General features: G+C 52.1%; 1 protein-coding gene across 2 annotated transcripts in view; it reads left to right on the top strand.

The window, feature by feature from the left end:
- Positions 1-25,690, top strand: part of GNAO1 (G protein subunit alpha o1) — a 166,919-nt gene that overhangs the window by 85,697 nt on the left and 55,532 nt on the right. The gene's annotated exons all lie outside the window — the stretch shown is intronic.

Here is a 25,690-nt window from a genome sequence, read left to right as displayed (position 1 = left end):
AGTGTATATATCCTGTCTTGGCTAAAAAATCACCTCCCTTATAGAGGAAAACTATCTTCACCTTCTCTGGGTCTGATAAATCATCTGCGACAGATAGCTTTAAATGTAAAATTCAATATTTTATGCACAAAATCCTAATTCCATGCGACAGAGTCATCCCAGCTCAGGCATTGCCTCCTCCCGGAAGATGGGAACTGGGTGACTGAGAGTGTGTCCAAGACCAGCCTGGGGTGGGGAAGCCGGGCGCTGCCCCTCTGCAAGGCTGAGTCTGGAAGCTGGCTCTGCAGAGGAAGTACTTCTCCCCAGGGACTAGCTTTGGATTTGGTCATAGAGCCAGGACCTGCGGAACCAGGGGCACTGAGTTCTTCAGTCTTGTTTCCACTAAGTATTCACTGAGAGTACAGTGTACCAGGCCTTGCTGGGGATACAGGAACGAGCACAGTAGGAGTGGAGCTGGAGAAACCAGTCAGCAAAGAGCAAGTCAGATCATCAGAAGTAGCCAAGACAGGTTACAAGTAGCCAGACAAGTTACAGGGCCTCATTCATTGTTAATGATAATGGCCACAGTGCTTATACAAATAGCTCTCTTGTATTGAACACCTCCTGGCTGCCAGGCACTGTGCTAAGCACCTTACAAGTATCAACTCACTTTACTCAACTCAGTCATTAAAGCCCAGAGCAGGAAATGCCTGGTATGATCTTCAGACATGGGACAGGCCACAGGCCTTTGGTCCTTCTGTCTGCCTTTTGGCCAAAGAGAGAGCATGGAGCCTGAATCTCAGTTAACCAGACGACAGGCCCAGTGCAAAAGCTCACGTGTCCACAGCTCACACCTTACACAAACACCCACACAAACACACATGCACGCAGGCACACACAACCACAGCCTGCGAGATCTTCCAAGAGTATGTGTGTTCACCGCCATGCCCACCTCCCAACCAGTCTTCTTTCCCCAAAACCTCCTGCCCGGATTATAACCCAGACAGTCAGTGTGACTTCAGAATGCTTTTCTCCTTCAGTTTTGGAAAACGTTTGTTGTTCACGGGGGGATTTTTTTTTCCTCCCATTTTATTATCCTGAATAGAGAGATGATTGCTTGGGAATTGCTAGGAAGATGATATATTAAGGACTATACTGTGGGACCCCTTGGCTTCTGTGGGATTCCTGGTTGAGACAACCCTCAAGAAGGAGATCAGGAAAGGCTCCTCTGGGAAGGGAGACCAAGAGCAGAGTTGGGGACTCCCTGGAGCGTCCACTGGACACAGAGAGGAGCTGGAGCCCAGTCCTCTTCCGGCAGGTGGCACCGTGGCAGACGCCTGACCGGTCTGCGGGGCAGCACAGGTTTGTCAGGCACAGTCCTTCTGGCTGGCAAAGGCCTCCAGGCCCTGGGGCACCTCCTCCTGTGTTATTTCACCTTAGGCTAAAGTGAGCCAGGCAGCTGGAGAAGGTGTTTCCTGGGAGTGGGCTGCTCTGGATTTGCTGTTTGGGCAGCGGGGTGCAAGGATCCCCCGCCTGCCTGCATATCAGTTGTCAGGGGCTTGAGGTGGAAGGGGGCAGCCACTTCAGACTGGGTGGCCAGGGAAGGTTCCCCTGAACCTGGAAGGGATATTTGTGATGAAACTCGACTCTAAGGAGGAGCCAGCCGTGGGAAGAGGAGGAGGGACAGAGGTTCTAAGCGGACGCTACCAGGGCCCTGAGTGAGAAGTAAGCCTGGCAAGTTGGGAACGAGAAGCTCTTGTTCAGCCTGAACTGCGTCCGGGGGCAGAGGTGGGCCCTGGGGTGTTGGACGCCCTCCAGTCAGGTCTGCCTGCAGCTGGCCAGTTGTTGGTGACCAGATGCCCTGACCCCAAGGCTGGGTCTCCAAACTCTTTCCTCTCTCGGGTTCCCAGGGGCTGCCCACCTGGGGGATCTGCTGTTTGGATGTTGGGAGAACCGTCCCATGCAGAGCCGACCCAGATTAGTGTTTTGGTGTGTAAAGAAAAGACCTCCTTCTCTCTCTTGGCTTCCGCACGTCCGACATCGTCCCCCCACCCATAATGCCATATCTGGAGGAAAACAGCCCCACACCCAGCACCTGCTTGGGCCAACCAGCTTTATACTCTCCATACAGAGAAGCATCTAGAAGCTTCCTTGCCATACCTCATTAGAACAACGTCCTTGACTTCTCCTGGCAGCTGGCTTGCCCCCCTGCCCTGGCCCCCCAGTGGAGGGAGGACTGACTGGTTTCTCCTGCAGCCTCTCTGGGGTGTGGACTCACCTGAGGCCATATGACAGTGCATGAGCCCAAGCCTGAAAGAGCCTCTTTGTTGGGCAAACGGCAGGGATCTCCTTATACGCCCCAGCACCCCCAGGCCACAGACTGCTCCCCAAAGATACCACACACTCCCACACCTCCAGGCCTCGGCTCAGACCACACCTTCTGCCTCTTGTGCCTTCTCCCCTCTCTTCCCCCTGGAGCTCTTCCTGCTCAGCAAGGACCAGCTGAGCTCCCGTCTTTGCATGAAGACTTCCTCTCCTTCCCCTGACAGCCCAGCTCAGCCCAGCCCAGCTCAGCTCAGCTCAGCTCAGCTCAGCTCAGCTCAGCTCAGCTCAGCTCAGCTCAGTGCTTTCTCTGTTGAGCATGTATCTCATGCAGTGTGTCCGCTCTTTCCTTAGAGCAGTGACCCTTGTGCTTCAGGGTGATCAAAACCCATTTGAGCAACTAATGAAAGCCATGAGCCTTCTCTCCAGAGCCGTGCACTCACTCACATGTCCAGGAAATTTTTCATACCATTTCAGGGGGCTCTGGAACTCATAAAGCCCACCAGTGGAGCCTAGAATAAGAACTCCATTATGTCTAAGGTCTTTCTGCTCAAGGCCTGTGTCATTCATCTTTGGGTCACCTCCCCACCCCAACAACCAGCACAGTGCTCAGCACATAGTAGACCCACCCAAAAAAATCTCTTGAGTAGAAAGACATTTCTAACTTTCTCGGTACTCAGAGAAAAAAGGAAAAGAACCTGTAATGTTATCACTACTGAACAGATGTTGACTGAGTACCTACTATATGTTTAGTTTGTGCTAAGCTCTGGAGAAAGAGAGGAATGTGGGATGGGGCCTTGAAGGGGCTGGTCACCTTCTTGGGAGGACAGGGCTCATAGGCTCATTCCGTGAAGTGGTCAGGGAAAGCTTCTTAGAGGAAGTGAGGCTGGAACTGTCCTTGAAGCAGAGGTATGGCTTCACAGGCACAGATGTAGGTGAGGAAAGGGACTTGAAGCAGAGAAGAGCATGAATAAAGGCCATGGGTTAGTGGTGACCAGAGGAGATTTGACTGACGGAGGAGGCCAGTGGCCAGGACAGAGGATTAGGATATGGGAAGGTGTGGGAAAGTTAGAAGATACAGTTAGGTCCAGATTGGGTAGGCCTTGGAAAGTATGTCAAGGGGTTTGGGTTTTATCCTGTTGGCAGTAGGCAGCCATTGATAAAGTTTGAGCTGGGGAAGGATGGGATGAAAGCGAGTTTTAGGAGATTATCATGATGGCATGTGCATGGTGGGCTAGTGGTGGGAGAGACTGAAGGTCAGGAGGCAGGTTGGGAGCTCTACAGTAAGGGTCTCGATGGGAGTTGGAAAGGAAGGGCAGCAAAGTGATGTGTGGTGATGAAAGAAAGGGACCTGGTAGTTACTCGGCTACTGGGGCAAAAGTGTAAGGATCAGGGGCTTCCCTGGTGGCACAGTGGTTGAGAGTCCTCCTGCCAATGCAGGGGACGCGGGTTCGTGCCCCGGTCTGGGAAGATCCCACATGCCGCGGAGCGGCTGGGCCCGTGAGCCATGGCCGCTGAGCCTGCGCGTCCGGAGCCTGTGCTCCGCAACGGGAGAGGCCACAACAGTGAGAGGCCCGCGTACCGCCAAAAAAAAAAAAGTGTAAGGATCAGGAAACTGGGACTCTAGTGTTACTGGCCTGGATGACTGGAAACAAGGTGACACCTCTGGCAGAAAGTCAGGAGACAGGCTGGGCTGGGCCAAATATGGTCTCAACCTCATGGGCTCCAGCTGGAATCAGCAAGTAGTAGATGGACTCAGAGAACTGCAGCTCCAAGAATTGAAGATGATGATAATAGTTGCTTTCAATTTCTATGTTCTAGGGCTTGCATTAAACCATTTATATTAATTAAAAATTTTAATCCTAACAGCTACCTGTGCAGTGGGTGCTATTGTTATCCCCATTTTACAAGTGAAGAAAAAAAAAAAAGAGGCACAGAGAGGCAAAGTGACCTACCCAGGGACATTCAGCACAAAATATATACGTATATAATACAGATTTGTAACCCCAAGGAAGCTATAATTCATATGGCTCAGGTCCAGAGCAGAGTCCCATTTAAATAGGCACAGTACAACCAGGCAAAACAAATCTTCAGAATCCCATTCTTTCTTCTGAGTTTCTCCAGAAATATGAAAAGGGACTCAAAGGGCAACATCCACTGCTTTTCTCACAAGTCGTTTTCTGTCTTCCTCATGTCTGTCCCAACCCCACTCTCTTTAGCTGCTTTCTCTCTAAGTTCCCCAAGAGACCATCTCTCTACCACCAGCCTGCCAGGCTTTTCCCCTCCTGTCCTCTTTCTCCTTCTTGCTATTCTGCCTTTTTTCCTCCTGCTTTCTTCCTCCCTCTCCTGCTCTATGCCTAGACGGGGTTCCCTCTCCTCTTCTCCCTCTTTCCCTTTCTCCAACTTTTCCTCAGTTTCTCTCTTTCTTCTTCTCCCTGTCTCTCTCTCCATCTCCATCTCCCTCCTTCCTTCCCTCCCTACTCACCCCCAGTTCATTATCATGTAAATTCTCTTAACTTTTTGAGTGGAGTCCCTCTCCCTCCCCCTTCCTCCGTCCTCAGCCCAGGGCCTGCATCTGCATCACAAAAGCAGAGAAACTTGTGTGGCAGAACTGACCTAAACTCAGACACTGGAAGAAAGTCTGGGGGAGACTGGACAATTACAGGTTTAGGAGGTTCACTTGGACCACCGTAGGAGATGGGGAAAGTCTGTGAACAATCCCATGTTATAAATTTTATCACACCCATGTGTATATAAAAATATACATAAAATTTATGTGCGTATACATGTATACTTGCATATGTAAAGTACATTATAATGGGACAATAGCGAAGAGATAATGCTTTGAACTTGTATAAGGCTTTATTCAGTTGAAAATACTCTCATTTTCGTTTTTTTCATCGTTTGTGCATATGCCTATTTCTCCCATTAAATTATAAACTCTCTGAGGACAGAATATAGATCTTATCTATCTAGTACAATGCCTGACACAAGAAGTATTGGATACTGCATTCAATCAAATCCCAGCTGGGCTTTTATCATAAATGGGTGTTGAATTTTGTCGAAAGCTTTCTCTGCATCTATTGAGATGATCATATGGTTTTTCTCCTTCAGTTTGTTAATATGGTGTATCACGTTGATTGATTTGCGTATATTGAAGAATCCTTGCATTCCTGGAGTAAACCCCACTCGATCATGGTGTATGTTCCTTTTAATGTGCTGTTGGATTCTGTTTGCTAGTATTTTGTTGAGGATTTTTGCATCTATTTTCATCAGTGATATTGGCCTGTAGTTTTCTTTCTTTGTGACATCCTAGTCTGGTTTTGGTATCAAGGTGATGGTGGCCTTGTAGAATGAGTTTGGGAGTATTCCTCCCTCTGCTATATTTTGGAAGAGTTTGGCCCTGCGTAAATTATTTAACTTCCTTAACCCTCAGTGTTTCTGTATGCAAAACAGGCATAATTCTAATACTGTCCCCTTTCCTCTGTTGTAAGATTAAATGAGGTAATGCATGTGAAGCGCTTAGGACAGTGCCTGACACGCACAGCACTTACTGGGCAGCCCAGGGTCAGTGACTCAAGCGGGACTAAAGATCAGTGCTGTTTCTGGAATTGCTGCCCAGCCTCTAATGTTCCACCAAGAGGCTTCATTAGAACACCCCCTCCTTAGAGATAATGGCACTATTTGGGGAGGCAGAATCAAATTTCATACTTAGATTCCAGAATGTCATTGGATCTCCTCTGGTAAAAGAAATCTTGACATTTAAGTCACACAGTGGAGCGCTGAACACTAACTTCTTTTTTTTTTTTTTTTTTTTTGCACGGTACGCGGACCTCTCACTGTTGTGGCCTCTCTCGTTGCGGAGCACAGGCTCTGGACGCGCAGGCTCAGCGGCCATGGCTCACGGGCCCAGCCGCTCCGTGGCATGTGGGATCTTCCCGGACCGGGGCACGAACCCGTGTCCCCTGCATCAGCAGGCGGACTCCCAACCACTGCGCCACCAGGGAAGCCCCTAACTTCTTTTTAATCAGGGGAATGTGGTGGCGCCACCTCCACGGCGCAGTGCCGTTCACCCTGTGGTTTACATGAATTCTGAAACAGACAAAAGCAAGGATGCTCTCCGGTCTGTGTCTGCCTGAGTTCCTGGAGTCTGGAGAAACCGCAGCGGTCCTCAGTGGTGGTTGTCAGATCTGACGGGGGCTGGGGAGGTGACAGATGAAGGCCCAAACCTGAGGCCAAGAAGAGGCTTCCTCTGGGCAGCAGCATGTACACTGCCGCACGCTAGGTACCGCGCCGCTCCTCAGCTGTATCAGACCAGGCCTGGCCTGGCTCTGATCCCCTGCCTGCCCAGGTTAATAGAGTTTGAAACTCCTCCATTCAAGGCCATCTAAGTCTGCTGCTCCATTTTGCAGATGGTGGCAAAAAATAGGCCCCACGTGGGCCCAACAGGAAAGAGACTTACACAAGGGATGACCTGGCAGGCCCAGGACTAGAACTTCAGGTTTTCTGAATCACTGTTCACTTCTCTTTCCATCTCAGCAGTCTGCCTCAAATCACTCAGCCAACTTGGGGCCTTGTTTTCTTTCATTTGGTTGGTTAGTCACTCATCCCGCAGATACTTTGTAAGCAGTCACATCCCTGGCAGACAGTGCACAGGGAGGTGGGTTTACATGCAAAAATGAAAAGATGAGGGATCCCATCCTTTGATTTCCAAGGCCTCCCCAGCTCTGCAGGGCTCAGTGCAGCCAGGTCGGCTTGCTCCCTGTGGTCTAAGGCTGGATCAGGCCCCAGGCTCTGGGTTTGGGGCAGGCGTCTTTATTTTAAGCCCTGCCATAAGGAGTTCCAGACCTGCCTGCTAGTACCTTGGCCCAGGTTGGCGGCACAAGTGGCTCTTCCTGGCCTTACTCCAAAAGGAAGAACCAACTCAAAGGAACAGCAGGTTTCAAGGTGGGAAAGGAAGAGGAGGGATTAAAATTTCAGGTTTTTGAGATGTCCCTCCAGTTCCTCTCCTCCTTAGAGTATTCTTGGGTTTCCTCAGCTGCAAATGGTTGCCCCCTCCTCTGAACGCTTGTCATTTTGGAGCTCCAGCCCCAGCTCTCCCCGGCCCTCTGCCTCAGGATGCCTCCCCTCTGCAGCTAGACAGTGAGTCTGGAGGGCCAGGACGGTCTTGTCCACCTGAGCGTTCACCCGTCCATTTGTCCACATTGGTGTTCCTGCAGTGGTGGGCAAGACCCAGTTCCTGCCCCCAGGGCGCAGGCAAGGAGGGCAGATGCTTCAGTAGATAGTGTTTTTTATTCTCGTGAAAGTGCAGTGATAATGACATATCTCACTGGGTTGTCTTGAGGATTAAAGGACTTACAGGTAGAAGCTCTTAGAGCAGGGCCTGGCACGCAGTAGGTACTCAGGAAAGCTTAGCGGTTATTAGCATCATGTGCCTTGAAGCAGAGTAACAACTACTCTAGTTTTCAAAGGTTCATTAGGCCTTACAGATGAACAGTGGTAGGAGGGAAGCAGGCCCCCCGGCTGAGGGCATCCTGAGCTGAGTAAAGGTGAGTGCCGGGGTCTGAGCGCTCATAGGAGGAGCCCTGCCTTTGCTTGGGTTCCATCCTGCTGTCAACTGCCCACCCTAGAGAATCCGGAAAGCCGCAGCAGGCTTGGACTTCTTGCATGATTGGCATTTAATGAAGAGGTGCTGATGAGGGGAAGATGGAGCGTTCTCCTCCACTGAGTTTTGGAGTTTACTGAGGGCTAAATAGAAAACGATTTTTCTGAATCTTGATAAAATGCTGAGCCATTCCCTGCCTTAGTAAGTCAAGTGTTGAGAACGCACGAGGGTGTTTCCTTGTTGATGGAGGGTCACACTGGGCCTCAAGGTCCTCTCCGTGGACTTCAGGGGTTGTGGTCCAGGCCTAAAGATGAAGGACATTCCAGGAGGAGGCTGGGCCTAGTATGCTGCCCCAGGACATTCTGAAGAAGTTACCTTTGGGACTAAATTGTCGGAAAAACAGTTCACCTAGGAGAAAAGCCGACGTTCCTTCCTGCCTTGAGGCCTTTGATCCACAGGCACCAGGCCAAGCATGGACACGCTCCCTGGCCTTGTTCCTCGAGAAGCAGGGTGTGGGCTGCCATTAGAGTTACGGAAGGATTATGGAGGTATTCCCTGTGTTGGGTAGGGGTAGTCACAGCCTTAGCTTTAAATGGTAAGCACTTTCACTTGGGCAAGTCACAAAGCTCCTCTGAGTCTCCCTGTGCAAGTTAGGATATATTGGGCTGCACGTAAAAACCACACAACCAGCAGTGTCCTTGACGGTAAGGAGGGCCACGGTTTCCTGGACAGGGACTCCTGAGGGTCAGCAGCCCGGGGCTGCTCTGCAGCTGTGCAGCATCAGGGCCTGGATCAGCACCTCGGTGGCTCTCTGGGCGCTCATGGCTCCAGGATGGCAGGTGACACCTCTCACAAGGACTCCAGAGGCAGGAGGAAGAAGCAGGGCGGCCTGACTTTTTACTCCACATCGGCCTAGCAGCAAGGGATCCGAGGAAAGCAAAAATGTGGGTTTTTTGGCCACTCTAGTAGGACACAGAGGCAAGAGACAAGGGGCCGGGGGACAGCACTAGTCACCACCTGCCACCCTGCCTGTGGACTGTCATGGGAATTAGTAAGAACGTGAAAGCAGGTGTACTGAGTCAATGGGAAGTCCAGTCCAGCGGCCTAGAATGGGAGCGGTACTCTGGTGGATGGGTGCTCCTCCAGGCTGGAGCAGAGATGGGTCCTCGTTTCTTCTCCAGTTTTTGCCTTTGTTTTCCCACTGTCTTAGTCTTTTCTGGCCGATATAACAGAAATACCATAGACTGAGTGGCTTAAACAACAGAAACTTATTTCTCACAGTTCTGGATGCTGGGAAGTCCAAGATCAAGGTGCCAGCAGATTAGATGTCTGGTGAGGGCCACTTCCTGGTTCATGGACAGCCGTCTTCTCACTGTGTCCTCCCACGACGGAAGGAATGGGGTTGATCTCTGGAGTCTCTTATAAAGGCACTAATCCCCTAATCCCCATCCCAATATCATGATGTTGGGGATTAGGTTTCTACATATGAAGTTTGAGAGCACACAGGTGTTCAGTCTACAGCACCCACATAGGCTCAGAAGCTAGAATGTTGTCCCGAGGGGCACCGGAGACAAGAAAGTGGTTGGTGGCAGGTAAAATCAGCTCATGAAAAAGGAAATGGAAGCAAAAGAAGCAAATGCTGGGGAGGCCACCATAGCCATCCTAAATCTCTTCTTGAGTTCAGCGCTGCCAGCTGTGCCTGGTTCATATTGTGTCAGCGGATGGCCAGCCAGGCCCAAGCTAGCACAGCAGGATTATGAGATAACCCAGTGTGGCTGGAGCTAGAGCTGCTGTTCCCATGGTGGCCTCTCCCCCAGGATCCCAGGTGTAGGGCGCGTGGACACACAGCCCCCAGCCCACCCCTCCCCTTTCCCATCTCACCTTTCCACTGGGGCTGTGGCAGGGGTGATGGCAGAATTGGAGATGAAGCCAGGCGGGGGATACGGGCCCATGTTTGGGGATGTCTCCTGGGGAGACTTGGGTCTTTGCCAGCCCACCTGAGCCAGCAGGGACCTTAGCCATGTGCCAGTCAAGACTTCATTTTAGAGCTGGGCAAGTGCAGCTGCAAAGGGCTGTGCCCAAGAGAGGCAGCTCAACAGGGGTTAGAGCCAGGCTTTGGAGTCAGAGATACAACCTTGAATCCTCACCCTGCCTGTCACCAGCACTGGACTTCAGGGTGGTCATTTGGTTCACTCAACCTCAGATTCCTCATCTGAAAACTGAAGATGATAATAATATGACCTACTCACAGGGTTGTTAATGGTTGAAGAATTAATGTGTGTTGAGGGCTAAGCATGGGGCCTGGCACCTAGTAAGTGCTCAGTAAACAGCTCTTGCTTGCATCTTCCTCTCACCCACACTTCACTGCCTGTCTGGCGGAGAGAGTGCCAGGACTAGAAGCCTGGCTGTGACAGTTGTTTCAAACCAGGGTGAAGAGCTAGTGCCAAGGCCTCCGAACTACCACAAGTCAAAGAGGTGGCCTCAGCCCCTCCCCAAAATTCCCTATCGGTTCTGGTTCCAGGCTGGGAAGCAGGGTGTGTGTCCCGGCCTCTGTCCCTCTTCCTGGCTTTGCTGGAGTGGAGGTGAGGAAGGCTACTCCTGAACCAGGGTCTGGCAAGGCCTGAGACAGAGACCAAAAGAAGTGGAGCTAAGGAGAGCGAAAGCAGGATCCCAGAGAAAAGGAGAGAGGCAGACAGTGCTGGGTGACAGTCCCCCGGAAACACTTGAGATGGTTTCTTCATGAGTAGGAAGGGCGACCATATGTCCCAGTGTCAGTGGGGTGCCTGGCGCAGAGCAAGTGTTCCTTAAATGGCAACTACTTTGTTCCTTTGTGTTAAGGCTGTCCCTGGCTCCATGAATGTCATTCCCGCCGTAAACCCCTCCCCAGTCCCTGCGGCTGGAAGTGTCTTTTCCCTCTCCTGGGCACCTACAGCATCTCTCTTTCTTTCATTTGTTCACTCACTCGTTCATTTGAGAAACGTGTAGTGGCCTTCTGTGCACTAGCGGTGTGCCAGGCCCTGGGCGCACAGGGGTGAGCAGAGACGAGCAGCAGTGCCGCCTTCACAGAGCTCAGTGTGGGGGAAGATGGGCGCCCCTCGGTAACTCCAGAGAGCTGTGAGCATCCCAAGAGCAGGCCTGGCCTGGGCTCTGCTGCTGACGAGGTGTCTGACGGAGAGCAGGAAGGAGCTGGCATGGTGGGGCCGGCGGCAGCGGGAGAGAAGGTGCGTGGAACAGCCTGTGCAAGAGCACGTGCAAAGGCTCTGAAGTGGGGAATCAGGGTCTGAAGGAAGGCCAGTGTGACCGGAGCTGAAAGGTCAAGTGGGGAGAGTGGGAAGAGATGAGTCTGAAGAGGGAGGCAGGGGCCAGCCAGGTGAGGAGAGCTTCCAGGCCATGGAAGGAATTTTGGCTTTGTTCCTGGCTCAGCAGGAAGGCACCGAAAGTTTTAAGCAAGGCCAAGACCCGGCTAGCCTCTGAGAGGCTTGCCGTGGTTGCCCTGTGGTGAATGGATAGATGGGCGGCCAGAGAAGAGCTGAGAGGCTACTGCAGGCCCCAGGGGGGTGGAGAGGTAGTCTGCCCCAGAGGGACTGGGCCTCTTTCTGGGCCCGCCCACTGCCCACCTGACATGGAGCCTGGTGCAGCTGCCACACCCCACGGGACCACGAGCTCCTCTGGGTGTACTGCCTGCGCAGGGCCTGCCAACCCCGCGGAGGTCCCCCCGCCAGCTCAACCGACAGACAGGGTACCCCAGGCCCTCAGTACCACAGCAGCCCTGGCCTCCCTGCTCTGGGAGTCCTCAGTGGGAACCTCCTCCAGCCTCCCCGACCTCCCCTCCAGCCCCTGACCTCAGCCCCTTCTGGATATTCTGACCTCTTCTCCCTCAACCCCCACCCCTGGCCTCAGTCTCCTCATCTGTAAAATAGGGATGATTCTATACTTATGACAACAAACGCCACAGACGGGGACTCCTTGCAAGGCAGCGTGCTCCTCCAGACACAGTATGAACGTGTTCCTAGCTCTGATGTGCACAGACAGACCCTTATGGCTCAGACAGCAAGCGCGCATCGCCCAGCACAGGTGCTGACAGTCGGCTTCTCTCCTTCCTCTCTCCCAAGTGAGCCCAGGAGCAGTTGACTGCCCTAGAGAAGCCGTGGATTAGGAGCATTTGCACAACCAGACTCCCCTCCCCCAGTATTTCTCGTCTGAGGTCCCCAGGGCACAGTCCTGAAATAGCTCACTGCCAAATTAGGTCCCGCTTTTCCAGCTCTGTGGGCACCCTCCCCCTTCCCCAGCCCTCTGTCTTCCTTCCTTTCTCCTTCCTGCTGCACTTCCCTGCCTGGTGCCACGACCAGCTGGTTCCCCTGATGACAACTGGCCAAGGAGAGGAAGGCAGCTCTCCCGGCCCAGGGCAGCTCTGCGTGCTGAGCTTTTGCAGGCCAGGTTGCCTGCTGGGGGCCTGGGCCGGTCTGGGGGCTCCACCGCTGTTCTCAGCGTCTGCAGTTCTGCACCTGAGTGGTGCAGTACCTTGATTCCAGGATACCACCCTCCCCAGGACCACGTCCAAGAGTTTCCCTCTGCAGCAAGGAGCATGATGATAAGGTCTCAGCCTCTTGTATCTTCCTGTATGGAGCCACAGTGCATATCCTTGAAGTGAAGCTCTGTGTGTGGTGGGGCAAAGAGCACATGTTCAGGAGTCAGGCCAGAGGTCTGACAAGGTCAAAACTGGATCCTCCTTTTTTAGCTTTGTGACCTCAGGCAGGTTCCTTAAGTACCCTGAACCTCGGTTTCCTCCTCTGTAAAATGGAAATAATACCAGTGTATATCAGTCAGGATGCAGGCTTCCCTGCTGTAACAAAGACCCCCTAAATAACGGTGACATAAATAAGATAGATATGCATTTCTCTCCTGCCTGAGCAACCCAGATGTGACACCAGTCAGGCCCTTCTGTCCTGTTGCTCTGTCACACTCAGGGTCTCTGCTTCCATTCCAGGCCCAAGATGCTGCCCTTGCTACCCCTTCTAGCCAGCAGCATGGGAGAAAGGGAAGGGGACTGGCTTATAGAAAGCCTTGAGTGTCAGGTCAAGTAATAGATGCTCATGGCCTGGACTGGGGATGTCTAAGTTGGGGGAAGAACCCCTGACCAGCAGTGCTCCACAGAGACTGCGTGGTGGGCAGGAGAGTTGCAATCTCCTCCCTGGAACTTGTTGTGTCATGTCAGTGTGCTTCAGATTTACTTCTTATCCAAGACCCAGTGGGTCTCCCCTGGCCCAGGGCATCAGAATCTCAGACCGCCTCCCACCAGCCACTCAGGGGCAAGCCTCCCTGCAGGATGAGAGTCCCACCTTGCCCAGTGCTGTCCTCGTCCCTGGAGGCCCAGGCCCTGCCCCCTCCTCTTCCGACGATGCGTCCCTTCTTTGTGCGTCCACATCCCTTGCAGTCTACAGCAGCCTTATTGGAGTTTAATCACAGCTTTCTTAGCGAGCCCTTTGCTGTGAACGTACGATTTTGTGCCAGAGGAATCGTTGACACTCTTCTAGGCCAGGATTCCTCAGACATTAGTCCCTCGATGTGATGCAGCAACACTCTCTTTTCTTGTTGAGTGCGTCTGGGGACACGGGCTATATCTCCTCTTGGGGAACCAGTGTGCATTACCTATCCAAGGCACTCAGAGCCCTACAGAAAGGAAGCTTGTTGATGTGTGTCTCATCCAGAGTTTCCTAAACTTTTTTTTTTTTTGGAGTAATGCTATTAAGTTGTATAACCGTTATCTGGGACCTGCCACTCTCATCCAGGTCCTTCCTTTTACAGAAGGGGATGCTGAGGCACAGGGCGAGGAGAGGCTTGCACAGGATCATGCCGCAGGCCCAGCAGAGCTGGCCCGAGAACCAGGTCTCTGTGGATTGGAGGAAAAAATGGAGGATTTTTTCCCCTAGGCTTCCTCTCTCCTGGCCCCGCAGGAGGCAAGAATCACACTCCCACATTCCAGTAACCGTTGAAGGTGTGCCTTCCCTGCTCTAGAGTCCCTGTCCCTTGCCCCCGCTAAGCATCTGGTCTCCCCGAGCATTCGAGGGCAGGGCCACTGCCTTCTGCTTCTCTTGCTTTTACAGGTGGGGGGATCAGCCTGGGACTAAGGGTAAAGTACAGAGATTGGGTCAGGGACCTCTTTTTTTATTTTTTGCCACACATGAGTTAGAGTGGATTCTGGGTTATCCCTCTGAGACTTTCACCCTGACTTGCACTCTGCATGCCTCCAGGAGGGCAGACAAGGGCAGCCCTGGGTGCTTCCGTGTGATCTGATCACGCCCCGTGCCCTGCACTGTTCTGAGCACTGTCCACATGTTAGCTCATTTGCTCTCTTCTCTTGTCCCTTTCAGGGCCCCCTGTTTCTTGACAGGACCATGATTGTTACATAGACTCCGTTATTGCCCTCATACTACAGATGACAAAACCGAAGTTCAGAGAGAGAGAGGAAGTAGTAAGGCCAAGGTCACATCCCTGGGACTGGGTGCAAACCTAGGCAGTCTGACTCCAGACTTTTAACCAGTCTAATGAGGGTGCTGGCCCATGACCTCCACCTTGGCTTTCCCGCCTGGAAAAGCACTGGGAGCCCCAGCCTGGGACCAGGCCCTGAGCTGTGTGCCGGGTAGGTGAGTACCAGGAAACCAGGTACCTCGACTCTGCGGCCAGGCCAGGATCGCTAGCCTGCTGGCAGATGAGGCCAATAAAGCCCTCGTCTGCTCTGGAGAGGCCGATTCGGACCCCTTGGCCGGCTGCTGGGGGCTTGGCAGCCACAGGGGTGAGTGAGTGGAAAGACTGCTCCAGGTGTCACCATCCGGAGCGTGCCAGGAAGCAAGCCCCGAACACGTCCTTGGGCTCCAAGTCCTAGACATTTCAAAGCTGGGCAGGGACAGGAGAATCGGGTCTAGCCTCTGCGAGGAGGCTGTTTCCTCCTGGGAGAACTTGGGGAGGTGGAAAGTGCAGCCCCCCCAGCCCTTCTCTTACCAGCCACCCAGCCAGATGGGGAGAACAGCCAGCGTGGGGACCAGTCTTCCCTCACTGTGACTCTCTGTCACCTGGAGGGGCAGGAGCCCAGTGTGCCTGGGCCCCCCAGGAGCTCAACAGGGAGGGGCTGGGGTCTTTGTTAGATGAGGGTCCATCTTGAACTGGAGGCGTGCCAGGCCTCAGCTCACGACAGAAGAACACTGATCCTTCACAGAAAAGCTGGGCTCCAGGCCCTGCCCCATCTTACTCTGTGACCTCAGACAAGTCCCTTGTCCTACAGGGTCCTACAGAAGAACCAGCTGGCCTCTAGATCTCCCCTACACCCCACCCCCCGTCTCAGTTCTGTAACTTCTAAAAAGTTCTATAAATTCTCCTGGCAAAACTTAAATGCTAAGCTCGGGTGATTGCCAAGCACAAGGCTCTTCCCTTGAATCCAAAAGAGAAAGAATCCTCCGTGTTTCAAAGTCAGCGCAAGTTAAAGACCGACTTCTCTCAGGGAGGGAGTTGGTGTAAGGTGGCCAGCAGACTGTTGTCAGCAGGGGACACAGCCCCCCATGGGCACCCAGGGCACGCAGCTTGGGGTTGGAGCCTGAGGCTGTAGATATGGGCACCATCCCAGCCAGGGGCGCTCTGGTGTGGACTGGCACGTGCAGGCCGCCAAGCCACAGGGATAAAGCCACTAAGGTAGAAAAACACTGTCAGCTGTTACCGTCACTGCATCTGTGTCAAGGGTAACCGTGTCGCAGGGCTGCAGGGGGAGATGAACATGAATGGCCATGTGAAGCTGTCAGCTTCCCTCTGATCACTCTGGAAGGCTCCCTGGGTGGCAGGGCAGGGGAAGGTGGATTTCAGGAGCCGTTTACTTGACAAGAATGAGATGGCAGAGCAGACGGAGCAGGTTCGGGGAGGGGCATGAGGCCAGGGATGCCTTTGGGCATCGTCACAAATGTCGTGCCCACATTTTCATTGCCTGACCCGTGCCCTAAGCCCAGAGCATGTGGGCCAGCATCCCACAGCAGCGTCAGGGCACCTGGAGTGCCGAGCGGTGGGAACTGCTCCTGAGTGGGTAAGCCCGAGGCAGTTGCAACGGTTGCCTCTCCTGCCCCCCCTCCCCCGCACCTGTCTGCTGCCTGCAGCAACCCACGTGAGCTCTTATAAGTGAATGTCTAACCCCCTGCTTAGAAGCCCTCAGCAGCAACCTCGGCCCTCAGGTAGAGCCCTGCCTGCCACGGGTCTCTGCTCCTGCCACAGCGTCTGCTTCTGATTCAGGGCTTTTGTGTGAGCCACGGCCTCTGCAGGAGGCATTCTCCACCGCTGTTCCCCCCACAGAACTGGGCTTTATTGTCACCTCCTCTGCGAAGCCTCTCCCGCCCCCCCAGCCCAGGCTGGGCCTTTTGTCCTGACACTCTCAGATCCCTGGGAGCTTACTTCAGGGCCTTGTCATGTTTGTAACTGTATGTGTGTATGAATATTCCCTCAATGTCTGTCCCCCTGCTAGACCGTAAGGGGAAGGGGCAGGGCCTATCTGATTCCAACTGGAATCAGTGCTGAGCACCCAGCACAGTGCCTGACCCAGAGGGAAGGGGTGCTCAGCTAAACTCTGCTCCATGGCCACAGTGTGCCGAGTTGTCTGCTGGGGTCAGAATGTACATATCTCTGGCCCAACCATCCAAAACTGAGAGCTCCCTCTTGCTATTGTCGCTGTTCAGGAAACAGCCACTGGCAGGCTCTGCCCTGCCCGGCTTCTCAGCCTACAGGTCTGGCTACCTCTCTGGTGCTCTAGCCTCGAGAAGCAGCCACCATGGAGCCCAGCAGCCCTCTGGACGCCTCTGCACCGTGAGGCCTGTGGGCCTGGCAGAGACAGGGGCTCAGACATCTCGCCAGGCTCTTTCCTTTTCCCCAGGCCTTGGCCTGAGAAGAATCTGGTGACAGTATGAATTCTGGGTTTCAGGCCCAGCTTTGTTTGTAGCTCGCTGTGTGATCCTTTGAAAACCCCAGAATGCATGCTCGTACTGGATCTTGGCCAGCTGACTGTAGATGCTGAGGTCCGGGGGAACACAGCATCCTCAGATATGCAGGGAGATGGCTTCCCGTGGGTGTAGCAGAGAGAGTCACCAAAAGAACCAGCCAGAATAACTTTGAGAAGCTCAACCCACTGACCTGGACTCCCTACAGCACTCGCAGGCCCTGAGTTGGGATTTCAACACCCACCCCACCCCCCAGAAGATGAGGTGAGAGGATGGAGGCTGTGCTTCCTCTGTGGGAGCCAGAAGGCCCTGGTGGCCCTCAGACTCCGTGCCCGTCGTTGTCCTGGGCCTGGACGTTCTCTCTAGCGTTTACGGGGCACCTGGTAAGTGCCAGGCTGGCAGCGGACAAGCCCTCACAACCCATGCGCATGAGGAGCTCACAGACTTGTCTCCCTCCCGCACTGAGTGGTGCTCAGGCTCACGCTCTGCAGCCAGCCTGCCTCCTGCTGAGCCCGATGCTGCTTCCTGTCAGAGGTGTGACCTGGGGGAAGTTACCGATCTGCTCTGTGCTTCTTTTTTTAAATCTGTAAAATGGGGATAGTAATGGTTCTTATCTCATGCTTGGGACAACGTAAAGGGCTTGAACAGTATGCGTGAGCTCTTTGTAGTAGTCGGCTTGGGCTGCCTTAACTAAACGTAGACTGGATAGATTAAACAACAGAAATTTATTTTCTCACAGTTCTGGAGGCAGGAAGCCCACTATCGAGGTTCTGGCTCAGATAGTTTCTGGTGAGAGCTGGTTCTGGTGAGAGCTCTCCTCCTGGCTTGCTGATGGCCACCTTCTTACTGCGTCCCCACCTGGCCTTCCCTAGGCACGTGACTGCAGAGAGGGGGAGGGAGAGCCCTGTGAGGTCTCTAATAAGGATGCCAGTGCTGTCAGATCAGGGCCCCACCCGTATAATCTCACTTAACCTTAATTACCTCCTTACTCCAAATGCAGCCACACTGGGGTTGGGGCTTCAACGTGCGAATTTTTGGCCACACGTATGTTCCGTCTAGAACACTCTTACTGAGAGGATTTAGCCTTTATGATCTACTACCCTGATTTGGCCCTTGGTAGTGAACTTGCCTGGCATGTCTGAGGCCTCTACCAATTACACAGCTCTGTAATGAGCCCCTGTGAGGGCAGGCACCCTTTGTTTCCCAGCTCTGAGCCCTGGGTTTGGCGCAAAAGTAAATCCCTTTTACTTCTGCCATCTTTTTTGAGCTCTGGACTTCCCACCTGTGGGGCAGGCATAACTGGTGTCTACACTTGAGGAAACTGAGGCTCAGAGAATTCAAATGACTGGGCCACAGTCAAGCAGCTAGTCAGTGGCAGGGTTGTTCTTGGGCCCAGATATCTCAGAACCTGGCCCATTGCCCTTTCTGCCACTGGTATGACCCCCTGTGAGATCAGAGTCAAAAATCAGATTGTGGAGGACCAGAATGAGTTTGGATCCTGTACTGTAGAGCCATCTTGTTCATAGGCCATCTCCCAGGCCTGAGTTTTCTCAGCTACTGAATGGAAACCACACCCCTTGCCCTAGCACTCTGTAGGAAGGGGAGCAGGGTCACAGATGCGGGAGGTGATACCTGCTGGAAGCTGGCTCTGTGCATCTTCCCCTGGAACAAGGCCCCTCTTCAGGCAGGACACAGAGGGCAGGCACCCCAAAAAGAAACCCCATACGCACTAGCAGTCACTCCCCATTCCCCCCCACCCCACCCTCAGCCCCTGGCAACCCCAATCTACTTTCTGTCCTTGTGGATTTGCCTGTTCTGGACATTTAATACGAATGAAATCATACAATATGTACTCTTCTGTGTCTGGCTTCTTTCATCCGGCATGACGTTTGCAAGGCTCATCCAGGTTGTAGCCAACTAGTGTTCCATTGTATTGGAATTTGGAAACACCAGACTTTGTTCATGCATTCGTCAGTTGATGAACATTTGGGTTGTCCCCACTTTTTGGCTACCCTGGTAATAATGCTGCTGTGAACATTCATGCATAGGTTTTTGTGTGGACTCATGTTTTTGTTTCTCTTGGGTGTATACCTAGGAGTGGAACTCACGGGTCATATTCTAAGTCTGTTTTAACTTTCTGAGGAGTATCCACCTGTTTTCCAAAGCGGCTGTACCATTTTACATTACCGTAAGCAATATAGGAGTGTTCCAGTTTCCCCACATTCTCGCTTACATTTGTTACTGTCCATCTTTTTTATCATAGCCATCCTAGTGGGTGTGAAGTGGTATCTCAGCGTGGTTTTAATTTGTGTTTCCCTAATGACTAAGGATGTTGAGCATCTTTTCATATGTTATTAACTATCTGTATATCTTCCTGGGAGAATTGTCTGTTCAGAACCTTTGCCCACTTTTTAATTGGGTTATTTGTCTTACTATTGAGTCGTAAGAGTTCTTTCTACATTCTGGACACCAGTCCTATATAGACGTATGATTTGAAAATATTTTTCTCCCCTTCTGTGGGTTATCTTTCCCCTTCCTGGATAGTGTCCCTTGAAGTCTCACCCACTTCTTCCCCTGCCACCTTACTTGGGTCTCCTTCTTTTCTGGTCCTACTCATCTTTCTTACCAGCTCTCCCTTGGGGACTTGCACCCTCCTGGAGCTACAGGAACTGGCTCTTTCTTGCTTCGTGGACAACGTTCCCAACAGGTTCTTGCCCAGCCAGCAGCCTGAACTGCACCCAGACTGCGGTTGCCATGGGTTTGGGGGCTCTGAGTCTGTGTGATGAGCTGTGCCCACAGCCCCGTGGGACGAGTGTGGCAGAGTGGAGAGGTGACCACCATACACTGAGCATCCACTCAGCCCTCGATGCTCTGCACGTGCTCTCCCATCGCATTCCCAGAACAATCTCGAAAGATGCTAGTATTTTGTCTTTCCTGGGTATAAAATGGAGCCAGGATTTGCTGTCCGGGGTGTCGGAGTGCACAGCATGTATATGGCTCACAGGCAACAAGTTTGCCTCTGCTGTCTTATTTGGTAAATGTCTATTCTGGGAGGAGCCCAGTGTTGCTCAGAAATTCTAGAGAATGTATTGGTACCTCCCTAGGACTAAGTTCCAGGATAGTAGCAACGGAATTCCCTTGACATTCCAGAAAACGCCTGACCTTACCTGGTGTAACAGACAACCCCCAAATCTCAACGGTTCAACACAGTAAAGGAATGTTTCTTGTTCACATCACAGTCTGATGTGAAAGGTGAGGGGTGCTCTGGCCCCTGCAGCCAGGAGGCAGTTCCCCTCTGCTCTGTGGCTTTGCCAGCCCCTCAGCCTCAGGGTCTTCTGCTGGACTCCTGACATCAGGCCAGCAGACAGGGAAAGGAAATGCATGGAAGGTTGTAAGGAAAGTTTGGGGAGGGCCAGGCCACATTCCATTGGCCAGAACTTGGTCACTTGGTCACACCCAACTGCAAGGGGGTCTGGAAAATGTCTAGCTGTGACCTCGGGAAGAAAAGTCAAAATGCTGTCGTTGCAGGAAGGCAGTGCCTGGCACAGGGCGCAGGTGGGAATTTTAGCCAAATCGCCTCCTGCTCCTTGAAGCCCCACCTCGAGCGTGGCGAGAGGTCCATGTTCATGGCTCCTCCGGGCCTGTCTGTCCCCTGCTTCTCATGGGGACCCAGCGAAGTTGTGGGGGCTGAGCAGTGAAAGAGCGTCGCTGCTCTGTGACATGATGGAGCAAACCTGAGGTCACTTGCTGGTGACAGCTGTGGCAGAGCCCCCCCGCCCCCCATCTCCTCTGTCCCAGCTCTGTGAAGATGGACCGCCTTCTGACACTGAGATGCGTGATGGCCCTGGAACTTTGATTCCAGGTGCTGTGTTCTAGGAGCTTCTATGGTATGTCATTGTTTCTCTAGCCTGATGCACATACTTCGGTGGATGTGAGATACATGTAAACCCTTTTTTTAAAAAAAAAACAAACTAACCATCTGGTAGTTTTTGTTTTATAAATTTATTTATTTATTTTTGGCTGCGTTGGGTCTTCGTTGCTGCGCACGGGCTTTCTCTAGTTGCGGCGAGCGGGGGCTACTCTTCCTTGCGGTGCGCAGGCTTCTCATCGCGGTGGCTTCTCTTGTTGCAGAGCATGGGCTCTAGAGCACAGGCTCAATAGTTGTGGCGCACGGGCTTAGTTTCTCCGCGGCATGTGGGATCTTCCCGGACCAGGGCTGCATTGGCAGCCAATGTCCCCTGCATTGGCAGTTGGATTCTTAACCACTGCGCCACCAGGGAAGTCCTAAACCTTTTTTTTTTTTTTAATTTGTTATATGTCTATTGTCATGCGTGTTAGGAAAAAAACCACTTAACACATCAAACTCATAATTTCACCTAAATTACCATTTACGATGAGGCTAATTTCAGGGCTCTATTGATATGGAAGAAAAAGTGACACCTGAATGACTGAGCTTGGGAACATGGCATTGGGTGAAAAGGCTCAGATGCTAGACTGCCTTAAGGAACCGTGGTTCCAGTGCTTGCCAGCCTTGTGACCCCTCTGCACCGACTTTCCTCCTCAGTAGCCTGTTCCCATAATGCAGATAGAGCGTAGGGTGGTTAGGGTGTCAGATGATGGACAGCAGTATCTGGCACATGTTATGTGCTCGCTACATGTTAGTTATTAGGAAACACGGCATCCTGTCACTTAACTGTGCCAACAATCCTGTGGTGGGTGTTATTACTGCCATTTTACAGATGAGCAAAGAAAGGTTAAGTCACCTGCCCAACTAGTAGCAGGGCCAGGCCCCCGGTGTGCCTGACTTCCAGGCTGGGCTCTGCCGGGAGTCCTGTTGCAGTCCTGGCTCTGGCACTAACTTAGGAGGCCAAGTTGGGCAGGCCCCATCCTTCTCCGAGCCTCCTACATGCATGGGGCAGGGGGTCAGCTTAGTGGTTTGTGTAGGACCAGGCTTGCAGAGCGTAGGGGCTGGTATTCTCACTTCAACCACAGCAGACGCCTTTGCTTAAAACAAAAATAAAAACAGAACTGGACCGGATGTCAGATGCCTACAAACTTTGCCCCTCCCCAACCCCTTGCCTGGCTGTGGATTCTTGCTGCTGTCTCTCTCCATAACACCTGGGTGCTTTATTGTGACCAACTTAACTTCAAACTTAACCCAAGTATAGACCATCATTTGTCTGCCTAATTATCTGTGGATGGATATTTAAGTTATTTCCTTTCTAGTGCTAATATATGTAATACTGCTAGAACACTGATGTACAGGTTTTTTGGGGGGTTTTTTGGGGTTTTTTTGCGGTACGCGGGCCTCTCACTGTTGTGGCCTCTCCAGTTGCGGAGCACAGGCTCCGGACGCGCAGGCTCAGCGGCCATGGCTCATGGGCGCAGCCGCTCCGCAGCATGTGGGATCTTCCCGTACCGGGGCACGAACCCGTGTCCCCTGCATCGGCAGGCGGACTCTCAACCACTGTGCCACCAGGGAAGCCCTGATGTACAGGTTTTTGTGTAGACATATATTTTTACTTCCCTGGGTATATACCTAGGAGTGGAACTGCTAGGTCATATGGTAAGGGTGTGTTAACTTTATAAGAAAGTTCCAAACTGCTTTCCAAAGTGGTTGTACTATTTAAAACTCCACCAGCAGTGTATGAAAGAGTTCCTATCGTCCTGCACTGTCAGCGACACTTGGAATTGTCAGTCCTTTATATTTTAGCTGTTCTAGTTCGTATGTAGTAGTATTTCACTGTGCTTTTTAATTTGCATTTCCCTGATGACTAATGATATTTGGCACCATTTTGGTCATTTGTGTATCTTCTTTTGTAAAGTATCTGTTCACACCTTTTTATTCTTCCCTTTTAGTGGGTTGTTAGTCTTCTTATTAATGAGTTGTAAGAGTTTTTAAAAAATATATCCTGGATATGTGTTGTGAATATTTTCTCCAGTCTGTGGCTTGCCTTTACCATGAACATTTTAAAGTGGATTAATGAATGAACGTTGCTTTGTTGACTCTCAAGCTTCCATCTCTAGCTCATACCTCTCTTTTGAGCGTTCGGAATCCTTTTCTGATTCTTTCTCTTTGGCTGTGAGATACCTTTATCTGCAGGTAAAGAGGCAGTGTGGCATTAGGGCTTGAACTGTGGACTCTGGGATCAGACCGTCCTGGGTCCAAGTCCCAGCTCCAGGACTCATGAGCAGGCAGATCTTCACCTCTGCTCTCTGAGGCTTGCTTTCCTGGTTTGTAAAATGGAGACAATAAATGATCATCTTCTTGGGCTGTCGTGAAGATTAAATGAGAGGATGATTGTAAAGCAACCAGCGAGGGCACAGAAAAGCTGAGCTGTACCTGTTAGCACTCCCGTTGCCAAGGCCCCTCAGCACCCCGGCCCAGGCCAGACCAGGCCGCACAGAGCACAGAGCCGGCTGCTTCTACCTTCCTCCTTTTTTCTTTTTAACATCTTTATTGGAGTATAATTACTTTACAATGGTGTGTTAGTTTCTGCTTTATAACAAAGTGAATCAGTTATACATAGACATATATATATCCCCATATCTCTTCCCTCTTGCGTCTCCCTCCCTCCCACCCTCCCTATCCCACCCCTCTAGGTGGTCACAAAGCACGTAGCTGATCTACGTGTGCTATGCGTCTGCCTCCCACTAGCTATCTGTTTTACATTTGGTGAGTCTGTCATACAGAGTGAAGTAAGTCAGAAAGAGAAAAACAAATACGGTATGCTAACACATATATATATATGGAATCTAAAAAAATAAAATAAATAAATAAATAGTCATGAAGAACCTAGGGGCAAGATGGGAATAAAGACGCAGACCGGGCTTCCCTGGTGGCGCAGTGGTTGAGAGTCCGCCTGCCGATGCAGGGGACACGGGTTCGTGCCCCGGTCCGGGAAGATCCCACATGCCGCGGAGCGGCTGGGCCCGTGAGCCATGGCTGCTGAGCCTGTGCGTCCGGAGCCTGTGCTCCACAATGGGAGAGGCCACAACAGTGAGAGGCCCGCGTACTGCAACAAAAATAAAAAAGACGCAGACCTACTAGAGAATGGACTTGAGGATACGGGGAGGGGGAAGGGTAAACTGGGACAAAGTGAGAGAGTGGCATGGACATATATACACTACCTTCCTTCTTTATGTTGAAAGCTCCACCCTCCTCCCAGTTACTCAGGCCGAAAACCTTGGACTCCTCCCTCCCCTCCTGTGTCCCACTTCCTTTTCCAGAATGGCTCTTGCACCAGCCCCTTCCTCTCTCTGCCCAGGCCTCCGCCCTGGGTCAGGCCTCCTTCCCTCTGCAATGCTTTTGGAAAAGCTCCTTAGCAAGATGGTCTGCCTGCCTTCGGCCTCCCCCGTCTTCCATCCTGCGTTGCCAAAGGCTTCCTTTCTGAATCAGAACCCTGCGGCCCTGGGGTGGATGTTTGGCGGGAGACCACTTCATAAGGGCAGGGCTCGGCTGTCACTGGCTTCTCTGGTTATAAATAACAGGCTCTATTCTTAGGCCACCGGTAGTTAGTTCTTGTCCCCTACAGTGCAGAGCCTCCATCAAGGACCTTAGCGTCCTTACTGGAGACAGGCCATTCCTTGGCCTTTGGCAGGACCCATTCCTTTGATACGTGATCAGAAAATTCAATTATAAAACCAGTTACTGATTTCCTGAGCTTTACAAGGAAGACATGAAAGTTTGATTAAATTTGAATTCCTGTTTGGCTGATTGCCAGCCAAGGCCAAATGGGCTTGTGGGAAGTTTTTTTGTTGATTCTGTTTTGTTTTGTGGCCGCGCTCTTGGGAAGAGGGGGCACACTGGTTTTGTGTTGCGGCGTTTTTACCACCCCTCCAACTTGCTGAATGGCTTTTCCCCTGTTGTGATGCATGAGATGTAAATCCCCCCAAAGACCCGTTGCCAGGGTGACAGGCTCCAGAATTGAGCTCAACTAAACAACGTCCTTCAGCTTTGAAGGCTGAAGCATTTGTTTCCCATGCAGAGTTGGGTTATAGTGGCCCTCCACAAGGCTGCGTTCAGGGCCACCTGAATGAACAGGGACACAGAAGGGGCTCTCTCACTGGTCACTTTGGAGTAGCTTCAGCAGGGTGTCTGGGCTCTCACTGCTTCCAGCCCAGGGAACACACAGAGGCCAAGGATCAAGGGGTCAAAAGACTGGAGCCCCTGAGGTGCTTCTGCCCAGGTGGTCCTCTCTCCCCAGAACCTACAGCGCTGGCCGGCAATGACAAGCTGCTGGGCCCCGACAGCCAGGGCCTCGGGCAGGAGGGGATTGGAGAGCAGACCTTTGTCTCTGGCCAGAGCGCTTTGCTTTCTCAGGTACTTCTGGGAAACTGAACAAAGCCTGTGACGGGAGCTGACCGGGTCTCTAGGTCAGAGTCTGAGTTGGTTCCAGAACCCAGGTTCCTTCCCTAGGAATAAAATGAGAGGATTCCAGTTGTTTGGAAGCTGTAGCCATCCCAGAACTCTTCCTACGGGAGGCATATTATCCAAGAGTGGGGATGAGGCCCCACTCAAAAGCATCTCCCCCGTGCCTAAAGTGCCCCAAGTAGAGATGGAGCCTTCTGGATTTTAAAAGCCTTTAAGTCTCTAGGAGTCCTGGTAAAGTACTAATACCCCTGGAGGGAAAAGCATCTACCAGTGGGGACTAGCCATCAGCTAACTGAGAAAATGGCCCTCTGGGAGTAGGATGTGGGATTCCCTGTGCCCAGAGTAGGGTCAGATGAACTCCACCTGCCTCTCAGCTCAGTCAAGGCTAGACCCAAAAGTGACCCCTCAGACTAGAAAATACTTGCACCTCTGACGTCTACGTGG

Source organism: Lagenorhynchus albirostris, chromosome 19 (genome assembly GCF_949774975.1).
Source record: "Lagenorhynchus albirostris chromosome 19, mLagAlb1.1, whole genome shotgun sequence".
Classification (NCBI taxonomy): domain Eukaryota; kingdom Metazoa; phylum Chordata; class Mammalia; order Artiodactyla; family Delphinidae; genus Lagenorhynchus; species Lagenorhynchus albirostris.
Note: the sequence above shows the minus strand (reverse complement) of the source record. Positions and strands in the feature narration are given on the sequence as shown.